General features: G+C 36.6%; 1 protein-coding gene across 1 annotated transcript in view; it reads right to left on the bottom strand.

The window, feature by feature from the left end:
* LOC102759840 (cGMP-dependent protein kinase 1) overlaps nt 1-12207 on the bottom strand; it is a 134567-nt gene that overhangs the window by 121397 nt on the left and 963 nt on the right. The gene's annotated exons all lie outside the window — the stretch shown is intronic.

Genomic DNA, 12207 nt, shown 5'->3' with positions numbered 1-12207 from the left:
TATATATATATATATAATCTTGAGTATTAGGGAGAAACTTAAAAATCTTAGTTGAATATGGATAAGTTGTTTTGTATAATCTGATTGTAGTTCTGCTTTTGAATTAATAACAATTTTTGCAAACTGCCCTTCTAAAGCTTAAATCCTTGTCTGACACCAATTAAGACATTTTATTGCACCTAACCTTTTTTCCTGGAAGTGAAACTGTGAGAAAGTAAGGCTCAACATTTTCAACATTTGATAAAATTCTGTACCTTCTATACAGTTTTACTATCATATATATCATATTTACAAAACATGTATAATACCTGAATATAATTTTAGTGTTCCCCCACCCCAATAATTTTGCATTTTGGTCTTCTATTTATATCAATGGTTCTCAACCAGGATGATTCTGTCCCCATTGTCCATCCCAGCAGAAATTTGCCAATGTCTAAACATATTTTTGCTTGTCATGATTTAGCAGGGGACATATGCTGCTGGCATCTAATGGTGTGATATATTGGGAAATAGGTATGGGATCATCCTGGGTTCCTGGCACATAGCGCCTAAGACCCTTGGAATCTCTGCAAGTGTCTCTTTGGCATTTTGGTGAGATGACTAGTGGTTGGGAGCCCCTAGATAACTTCAGGATGGAGGCTGGTCATCAGAGAGAACAAGGCATGATTAGAGGATTAGAACTCTTAGCCCAATGTCTGCAACCTCTGGGAGGAGTGAGAAGCAAGAGCTTGAGTTCAATCATTAATGGCCAGTGATTTTGTACACTGTGGCCTGCATCATGAAATCCTCTTAAAAAAAAACAAAACAAAACAAAACTCTAGGCAATGGGGTTAGTAGATGTTTGGTGATGAATACATCAAGTGCTGGGAAGGAGAGAGCGTGGGAGTTCTGTGCCCAACCACTCATACCTTGCCCTATACAGCTCTTCAATTTGGCTGTTCCTGGGTTGTATCCTTTATAACAAACCATTCATGTTATGTACACTGTTTCCCTGAGTTCTGTGAGCCGTTCTAGCAAATTACAGAACCTATAAAAGGGCATGGGAATCCCTGTAATTTATAACTGGTTGGTCAGAAACAGTGGTGGCAATCTAAGATTTGTAACTGGTGTCTGAAGTGGGTGTGGTCTTGTGGGATTAAGCACTTCACCTATGAGGTCTGAGCTAATTCCAGGTAGTTAGTGTCAGAATTGGATTGTGTTATAGGACATTCAGTTGGCATCCAGAGAGTTGGAGAACCGGTTGTTGGTGTGGAAAACTCCCACTCATTTGGCATCAGAAGTGTTGTGGGTAAACAGCTCAGAGGTGGGTAGAGGCCAGTGATGCACTAAGCATAATGTGGTGCACAGGACAGCCTCCCACAACCAAGGATTATCCAGCCCAAAATTATCCAGCTCAGTCCACAGTGCTGAGGCTGAAAAGTTTATATGTTCATCTGTGCAACATTTCCAAGATGAGAAAAGTAGCGAAAGGCTAAAGCTCACAAAACCAGCTTATGAATAAACCGATTTAGGTATTAATGTTTATATTAAAATGATAAGGTGTGGACTACAGTTGAATAGTGTAGCATGATCTGACCATAGTGGCTTAAGTCTTAAGTACTTGTAGTAGTCACAGCCTCACAAATTACTTATGAAATCATAGGTGGAATCATATGAAATTACAATTCTTGTTAGCTAAAAGTGGTCAAATATTAACAGTTTCATATGGTCAAATCTGATAAAATAAATTTCTTATTAACTATTTCATTTTTATTTACTTGACTAGTGACACCATTAAAAAGGAAAACATTAACAAAATACAGTATTACCGATGCGTTTAAATAATAGTGTAAATAAAAGAAAATTATATAAAGCAGACAGTGTGCCTGCCTTTGGTCATAATAAGGAACAGTGAGGTAAGATTATTTCTGTTTTTTGAACAATATCTATTTAGCTGTTAGGAACATCTTGTGTTTCTTAGAGGAAGAAATATTTTTATCTGACTTTTATAATTTCTTAGTGTGGCTCACCTTCAATAAACAGTTGAAAATATGAGCTAGAAAAATACACACTGTTTAATATAATTATTGTATCTTTGGTTCTTAAAAACCGAGGCATGGAAATCACATTTTGGTGAATGGTAAATGTTGCTCTTATGTTGCTGTTTCCTCCCACTCCCTGCTTACTCCTCCATAGACATTGGCATGTGAAGTTATTGTTCTAATCACTCAAGTGATTTTAATGATTTCCCTCCTTTTAAAAGAATACTTGTTAATCAACATGCATCTCAAGAGCTTTCCAAAGTAAGGGCTTATATATTCTCCTCATTCCATCACTCAAAAAAGCGCTGTCTGTCATTTGGTCTGTTTTAAAAAGATATTATCATTGGCCTTTTTTTTTTTTATCTCGGGTCATATTCTTCATTATTAATTTAATTATCCTAGGAATATAATAAAATCAAGAGGCTTCAGAGGAAAAACCATGAGCACCACCCAGATTAATGTCCAAAATTAATCTGTTAGGACTGTGGTCAGCAAGGGACCTTGATTTTGGAGAATAGCTCCTTGAACAAGATTGTTTTCAGTACAATGTAGGTTTTACTAAATTAGGGTATTTTGATAATCCAATTTTACTAACATAATATGCACACCAAGCTTTAAAAAAAAACAGGGTTATTTTATTTTAAAAAAGTTAGCAAAGCTGATAGGGAATTACTTATAGACCCAACAAGTCATATTTTCCAAGTCCGTACACTGAAAGTGGTCGTAAGGTCGTCATTTTAGGAAAACTTTATCTCCTTTTCAAGGATATTAGAATTATTGCTATTCAATATGCTCAATCACTAATTTATCTAGGCTGTCTAATACATTTGAACAGTGTTTGAACATTCGAACAGCAGCTTTTGTTTTATATCCTTCCGTGTCTGATATATTTACTAGGGAATAGGCCGGTTGCCTGGAGTAATTAGAACACTTTATAAAGTTGACTAATGTTCGCAATTTATGCATCGGAGGGAGGTGGTGGGATACAAGCAAATAGCTGTGAGCGACAGTCATGCTTCACTTATATCTCTTCTTCCGCAGACCACAATTCAAATGTGTAAATTAACATGCTATGGTATATTTATTGTATCAAGATTATTTAAACTTCTGTTTTAATTCATCATTTTAAAAAATCATTCCTTTCTAGAAGAATTCATAGGGCAATATTGGTATAACATTTCCAGTTTCAAAGGTACTCTGTAATTTTCTAATGGCTTTTTATTGAATGACAGCCTGCTTATTATCATATCTAAATGTCACATTGGCAAGAGAAAATTGTACGTATAATGATGAAAGTAAACAGCTCTGTTTCTAAAGGCGAATTTAATGACTATGAGTTATCAAAATGTACGTCAAGCAAAAGTACATGACTTTCAATTTAAATATTTTAAATAAAGTAAGCTCTAACAGCAATACTTTCTGATTCTAAGATGAATAGAGACCCACAAATTATCCCTTTATTCTTAAGTCTGTTGTCTATTGACAACCACCAGGATCTCTTCAAGATACATTTACCAGACAGCATAGGTAAAAATACTGTTTATATAAAAGGTAGTGAAGCTTCTCAAAGAATGCTTTCAAACTTCCACATTCTAAGCATTTAACATGAAAGATTTCAAGATTATAAGTTTTGCAGATCAGGAAACAGTTCCAGAGATGTTAGGCGCCAGTCTAGATCTTGTGCAGAAGCTCACAAGGAGAAGTTAGTGCCAGTGCTCTAAGGCCCAGGTCTCCCCAAGGCATATTACTCTTGCTATGTGAGCAGGGCCTCTCCAGAAAACCCTCTTTAGCACTGAGCATTCACCTTGCTTGCTCTCACTAGATTCAGCGGTTTTCTTTCTAGAATGGCCCAACCTTATATGTAAAGCAGGATGAGAATTATGCTCTATATGTTACTTTCACTCCAGTGAAAGAGATGGTCTTCACTAAAGAAGACAAAGTATTTTAGCCAAATATTGTTATTTTTCCTTTAAAGCTGCTGACAACACAAAAAGACCTAATATTCATATTATAAACGTTATTTTTTTCTGCTTAAAAAAAAAAGTATCAAATCACAATAGGCCCTAAGGATGGCAGCATACCCAACAGACACATGCACCGGGTGGTTTGCTTTTCTGTGAAAGTTTGGGGCTCTGGGAAGCTTGACCCGATCACCATCTGGTTCCAAACTAACCTTAGGATTTAAAGAGCTCTTCATGTTTTGAAAGAAATGTCCAACTGTTGTTATGACAACCGTGAAAAGGAATCATCCTTTTTTTCAGGAAAAGGAAACGGAGTTAGCAATCAAATGTCTTGTCTGCACCCACCAAGCAAGTCGGCAGCACTAGCATCTTCAATTATCTTTAGTCCTCTGCCCTGTCAATTAGAAAAGGTTGCATGCAAGGACATACGGGGATTCACCTTTATCAAGTCTTGCTACCGAGGGAGTCTTAAACATAAGAGCTGCAAGAAGAAAATTAGCAAATGGCCTTTGAGAGTTTTAACATTTTTAATAAAGCCGAAAAAACAAAAAACAAACAAACAAAATACCACGCTCCTACCCAAGGCGAAGTAACTTTATCTTGAAACACATTTTTTAAGAGAGCCACCCAGTCAGTCTCACTGACCTTAAAAGATAAATTTACTCCGGTGCTCTCTGTAGTCACAAATCACGCTGAAGTATTAATCTGTCAGCATTGGTGGCCTTAACAACTGTTCTATACCTTTTCCTGGCCTGATTACGTGTACCCAGGCATTTCGACAGCTCTTACACAGCTAAAAGCCAATTTATTAGTTCAGGGCCAAGTGCTGCTCATTTTTCAAGTCTCCTATGCTTTGCCCTGCAATAAAATGGAGAACACTTATTGCTTAGAGAATGGGACTATCTTCTGATTCCAACCCTAGAAGTGGACAGCAAGCTCTAATTCTGGTTTGAGGGCTATTTCATAATGCCGTTCTCATCCTCCCCCCGGCCCCATTTCATTGGCATATGGTCCCATTTTGGAACAGGGTATTTGTTCACTTGAATTCTTTCCATGGAGGGAAAAATAATTTTCCAGGCTCATTTCCCTGAGAATTGCTTAGTTCAAGACCAAGTTAGTTTAAGTAAATTGTTGATAAGCTTGTGCGAATACTAAGTTCGTGACTCTAAAATGCCTGGCAGAAAAACATGAATGAGAAAAGCCAAAATTTCCAAGTCAGGGTGTTCCAGAGAGCAACAGCATGTGTGTCTGATTGTGCACTTGAAATTGTGTTTTTTAGATGCCAGACAACCCTGGGGCATTCGGGAAGATGTTACCCAACAATACAGATGTCTGCTCTGATTTGCATACCCCGTGTGTTTGGAGATGCATTTGATGAGTGGATTTTCAAAGGCTGGAGCAACACGGGCAGTTCCCTCAGTGTGTCAAAGAGCACAGAGCAACCGCCCCATGACAAGAGCGCACAACTAAAGGGTTGTCCCTGCTAATGAAATGTAATGAGACACATTGTGTCCAACGAGGCTCACACCAAAAATAATCCTGAAAATGTCAGACAGATTAAAACATTCCTTTGCAAATGAACTTGTAAACAGAGGAGGAGCTTTAAGTCAATGAGGACTAATTATGGAAATAGTTGTAAGCATTTTATTTGGACTAAATTGAAAGGTCAAAAGAGTCTACAGCAATATTCTCTATTTGCAGTGACCGTGGGACTTCATTGTTTAGTGTCAGTCAATCGCAGCCAACCCTGGTGCTGTCAACCCTGATGCCTCTAATATTTTTTATTCTGGTACATCACTTTTCTTTTGTTTTTAATCCTCACCAGAGGATTTGCTTAGAGAGGGGGAGGGAGAGGAGAAGAGGAGGAAGCTCACACCAAAAATAATCCTGAGAGGGAGAGGCAGAGGGAGAGGGAGAGGGAAAGGGAGAGGGAGAGGGAGGGAGAGGGGGAGGAGGAGGGAGAGAGAGAGAACAACCTTCATTTGCCTTCCCTAGGTGCCCCGGCCAGGACTGAATTGAAACTACAAACCAGGTATGTGCCCTGACCTGGATTAGATCCAGCAACCTTTCGGCACACAGGGAGATGCTCCATCAGTTGAGCCACTCTGACCAAGCTATGTGCCACTCTTGTGCACTGATGATATGGACCTGCTTTGCATACTAGTCTTATTTCTGTCTCCCTACCATAGTTTTGTATTTCTTGCTTATTTTATTTTTTCTTCCTGTATTATGAAAATATATCATGAAACTTCTTTATTTGGGGAGAAAGCAGAGAATGAGTGAATTTGGTGGTGCACAGTGAGGAGACCAGGGTAGCAAAAGTGGTGATTTCAAGTTGGGTCTTTAAGTCTTTGGCCAATTTGTGCCTCCTTCCTCAGTGACTCTCCACCTCTTTGTGCCCAGAGAGAGACTCATGTTATCTCCGGATGAAAAGGAGTTTATGTACAAGTTTATGATATTATGTTAGGGAAAAAAATGAAATGAATTCTTCTTAGGAGAATTTTTGATTTTTACAGGTTCTTCAGAGAGAGGACAATATTTAAAACCCAAGGAATATTAGAAAAGTGAAACCCTAAACAAAGAAATCACATTGGAGAGTGGTGTAAATTTACCCGTGGAATTGGTCTGACTTGCCCTTTGAAGAGGTCTGCCTTCATCCATAAATGTTAAAAGGACCTGAGACCCATTTGCCTCAGCTGAAACTCTGTCTTTCCCTCTCTCCTTTGCTGCTGAGTTTAACATGTTCACATCTCTCTCAATATTGAAGATTCATAATATTTCATTACACATATCTGACTAATTTAAATTTCTTATGATTTTTTATAAGCTCACTGACACTTTGTCTTTTAAATTTTGATTCATTTTCAGTCCATATTAGGGGACTCAATTCCTATGACTTCATCATAAAATGAAAATGAAGCAGTGGTTTGATAAATCCAATTGGCATTTGTTAACCAACACCCTAAAACTCTCAACATACAATATTATTCTCTCCTCCCTCATTCTTGAAACATAGTGATTGTCTTGTGTGATGCAACTGCTTTTTCTCTCAACTCTCCGTGTGTGTGTGTGTGTGTGTGTGTGTGTGTGTGTGTGAGAGAGAGAGAGAGAGAGAGTCTGTTCCAGCACTGAGCGTTTATTTTTTTTATTTTTATTGATTTTAGAGAGGAAGGAGGAAGGAGAGAGAGATAGAAACATCAATGATGAGAATCATCCATTGGCTGCCTTCTACATGCCCCCTACTGGTTATCAAGCCTGCAGCCCAGACATGTGTCCTGACTAGGAATTGAATCATGACTTCCTGGTTCATAGGCTGACAATCAACCACTGAGCCACACCTGCTGGGCACTCATCAACATTTTAAACTACCATCTACCATCTATATGCTCATCATTCTCTAATGAATACCAACCTCTCCTCTGAGCTCCACACCTACCTAACTATGTCTCAAAGGCACCTCTTATTTAACCTGAGCAAAAAATCAATTCATGGCCAAACCACTCTCCAAACCTGGTAACCATACAATCTCAGTGAATGCCATCAGCTCCTTCTGATTTCCAAACCCCAAGTCTCTGCATCTTCCTTGACCTTGCTACCTTCATGACCAATATCTATTTCCTTAATAATACCTGCTGGCTTTGCCACTCAACTATGTCTCAAATGCTTTTCTCTTCTCACACTGTCCTCTCTAGTCCTGCCTACCACCAGCTTTTACCTGGAAAATATTTCGGTTGTTCTTCCTGCTTTCACTTTTCACTCCTCCAATCCTGGAGGAAAGAATACTCATTTATAATATAAACCAATTCAACTCATTTGCTAGCTTAGAGCCTGAAGTGATTACCCTAAATTCTTAGCATTTATTTAATCTCTGCCTTTTACATTTTTAGGTCCTAGCCTTATTGGTGCTTTGGTTGCTTGAATTTATTATAGTTTCTACTGGGGGCTTTGCACATACTGTTTCTCTGTCTAAAATGCTCTCTGCACGTCCTTGCCTAGCTAATGCCAACTAATTCCTGCCTAATTGGTACCAGCTAATTCTTTAAAGTTCAGCTCAAATCTAGTCAAAATGTCACTTCCTCAGGGAAGCCTTTCTAGAAAGATTAATTTGTGTCTCTTCTCCACTGAGCCATATGCACCATAAAGGCAAAGGTCATGTCTATTGTATTCACTCTTTTATAGGTAGTATTTTGTAGGCACCCAGAGAATATTTGTCAGATAAATGAATGCATATGATGAAGTGAATGAACATGGGCAACGTTGGTGCATGAAGTGCTGCAGAGTAATTATAGGCAGTCTTTGAGTTTTTAACAAGTGGTGTGTAGATTTACAAACATGACTATACCACTTGGAGGTTTACATAGATTTTGCCATGAGAAAAAGTTCTTCCTGGGAAACAATATCGAGAATCACCAATTTGGGTCAAATAAATACATTTACAGATAGATATTCATGTAGCTATCAGAGATGCCCAACAAGAGGGCTCACATACGGACTCCTTCAGCTTTCAGAGAAGTAGGATAGAGCCTAGGGCAGCTGACCCAATTGGCACAATATGCCGTACCCACTTTCTATGAAAGTTATGACATAAAATAATTTCAAACGTGCTTCTATATGGTAGCAATTTGAAGCTTTTTTTGTTGTTTGCTGCTTTTTTTTAAAAAGAAGTGATTGAGATTTTCAAAAGCACAGTGAATTGCATCAATGAGGCTAAACTTGAATCAGTCTAAAATACTATATGTTCATTCAGATTGCCACCAAAATGACATCAATTAAGTGTATATAATAGCATTATGAATATTTATAACATGATGGATGTTAAAATGAAAAAAGTAGAATATAAAGGCACTATAATTGTAAAACAGTAAGTTTTTATAGTTGTACCTAGACTGTGATTTTTATATACCTTACTATATTATTTCTATTAAAGTGAAAATAAACATTTTAATAAAAATAGACATAATTATAAACAATACACTGACTCCTCCCCCCCCCCCCCCCCGCACAACCATAACCTGGGAATATAGTTGTGGCATATGTAAATCACTTTATTATAGTGCAATTTTTATATGAAATATTTTTATTATCAACTATTCTAATTAGCAAGCTAAGTTGACAAATAAATATATATCAGTAAATATGTTTTTATTCAGAGAAAGAGCTGTTTTGCTTATAACTTCAGAGTACAGTATTTAGCCATTAAGTCATCAATGATAGTATAACTTGAATCCCTCTTCTGTATATCTACCCCCAATATTTGAAAACACTTATTCATAAAGATGTAAGTACCCTATGTTCATTGCAGCATGTTCTACAATAGGCGAGACAGAGAAAGAATTATTGGATAAAGAAGTGGTACAGAGATATATAATAGAATACTACTCAACCATCTCTGACAACATGGATGAATCTTGAAAGTATCGTGTTAAGGAAAATAAGTCAGATGGAAAAGACAAGAACCATAGGATTTCACCTATATGTGAGATATAAAACAGAAAGCCACAGGCAAACAAACAAACTTATAGACAAAGACAACAGTATAGTGGTTACTAGAGGGGAAGAAGGTGGGGAGAGGATGAAGAGGGTAAAAGGTTTCATATACATGGTGATACAAGGAGACTAGACTTTGGGTGGTGGGCACACGCTAGAATATACAGATGATATGTAGAGAATTATACACCTAAAATATATAATATTGCTAACTAATGTTACCCCAATAATTAAAACATATTTTATTTTTTAAGAAATAGTCTGTATTCATATATCAGAAATACTTGTAGTGAAGTAAAACATTTATGTTTTCTATTTGATATTTCGAGATGGTTATGTTTTTTAGAAGACAAGGTATAGATGCGGAGAAAGGTCTCACCACCCAAATAGTGATATATCACAGTAAGTATCATATTTTATTCTTAGAACTAAACAGTGAACATATCATTGAGTTATACATCACTCTCTCTACTAAACTGCAAATTTCTCCATGTTAGAAAATAATTTTCTATTCTGTATGCACATTGTAAAGCACAATGCTTAATCCATCATACGTTTCTAAATGTTTATTAAATGAGTGCATATTCTCAAAGGGGAATAGTGTGTATCTTTCAGCATACATGCTACTTTCTACTCTAAACGAGGTTTAAGGATCTTTAGCTTTGATCTGGTGTTGTCTCTCCTAATGTCTTTGTGATTACAACTTCATATTTAGGAGGAGAAGCCCTTAGTGGATTATTGGCAGCAATTATGAGAAGCTTAAACATGCCATAAAGGCAAAGTTTCTGTCAAGCATCATTTCCTTTGTAGAAAATGCATCTCTTGAGATAGGCTGAGAGCACATACCCCACAGTGGGGAGTTTTGAGAACTATTTCCCCCAGGATAGTTCTCTCAAGCCCAGCTTCCTGGACCAGCCGCTCGCGCTGAATGCTTGGTGTGGTTTTTCTGAAAGGGATGATCTTTCATTCTGTGGACTCATTAGGCCACTGGTACCTGATTATGCTAATAGCATAACTGTTCCACACAACTGAGTTTCAAAACGTCTCAACTGAATCGATCTTTATGGTCAGTACTTTTTTTTTCTTTTTACCCATATAGTCATGATAGTGAGACACTACCAACAAAAATTTCACTGGATAAATAATATGATCATTTTACTTGGATTTTAAGAAATACTAATCTTACCTTTAATGAATTTTGCAAAAGCAAGGGGATCTTTAAAAAATAAAGCTTACACAGTAGAGCCAAAGCAACAGTTCAGTTCTAAGTGGCACAGGTTTTGTGATCGATATAAAAATGTTGTGGTATTAACAGAATTATAATGATGCTTGGAAGAAATTATATCCTTGCCCTAATCTCTGCAATGTTGGCAAACCTTATAAATTCCTGAAATACAAAGTGAAGGTTTACTGTATTTAAGATGAAAAAAATCCAACACAGAGTAACAAAACTATTAACCCATATTGAAGTTTATTTAAACCTTGCTAATTCAACTAAAAAGCTTTCCCTGGGGAATAATTCACAATTTACCTCTCTTGAGTGACAGGATATCTAAAAAGATGCTACCAACTTCAGAAATCTTCATATATGAATTATTAGAAAGCTATAAAATGCTAATACTGTTAAAGACATAAGTACACCTCCATCAATACATATGTTAGTTTGTGTTTATGCATTTATGTATGTATTTATTTATTTGGCTATTTTAAAGAATAAAGGTTACATTATCAATCTCCCTAGAATTTGGATTAATGGTTTTACATTTTTTTCATCAAACTATTCCCATTTTTAAAATAATTATAAATATTAAGAAATGTGGATTATGCAGTCATTTGGATTTCGTACTAAATAAAAAAATTCAAACTAACCTTGCTTTTAAAATTCAAGTATAAATATATAATGACTACTTTATAATGCTGTCAAATTTATGGTCAAATAGCAATATTTTGAACCACTTACTGGTTCAAAAAGTTTAATCATAATTAAAAACTTTCTTTTAACTAAATAATAATATTTTAATAAAAATTATATTTATGAATATTTTCCAGACCTGGTTTAATTTTTTGACATGCTATCAGAGTGAGAGTAGCTTGCCTACATAATGTTAGAAAATTCTTACAGATATAATTCTTTTACATTAGAGATATGCAATATTATCTGCCAATCAAACCATCTATCCAATGCATTAGGTTATGTTTCTAATGATTACTTGTTCCGACAATATCATCCACTTTTATATCAATTTATAATTTACAAAGTATTTTTACGTGTCACCATCATTTAAATAACAAAAATACCATTTTAAGGAAAGACAATGAGATTAAGAGAGAGATGTTAAGTTCTGACAAAGATCACGTGGTTGGAAATCAGAGAGCCAGGAGCAGATCCGTGGCTCCCAGCCCTTGTTCAGGGCCATATTTTTACATACTGACCGACTCTCTGGCAACATAAAGAACTGCCACCACCCCTCTTTCTAATTGCCTGAATCTGAATTTCAGTGAGTTTGTTTTCTTATTATCTTTAGCTGAAACATGTGAAAGCGAACCCATAAATGCCCAGAATTCATGAGATGCACACCGTTATCTTTGCAAGGCCAAGAGCAAACCGAGGAGGATGCAACTAGCTCACCATCGCTTTCCATCACTGACCAAGTCCAAGCCCGTGACTAGCCTCATCACTGAGTAGAGGAAATCGAAGTTATGCAAAAACTTTAATCAGTGAATAGTTCTAAAGTTTA

The sequence above is a fragment of the Myotis davidii genome, unplaced genomic scaffold (assembly GCF_000327345.1).
Source record: "Myotis davidii unplaced genomic scaffold, ASM32734v1 scaffold695, whole genome shotgun sequence".
Taxonomy (NCBI): domain Eukaryota; kingdom Metazoa; phylum Chordata; class Mammalia; order Chiroptera; family Vespertilionidae; genus Myotis; species Myotis davidii.
This window is presented reverse-complemented; position numbering and strand designations above follow the sequence as displayed.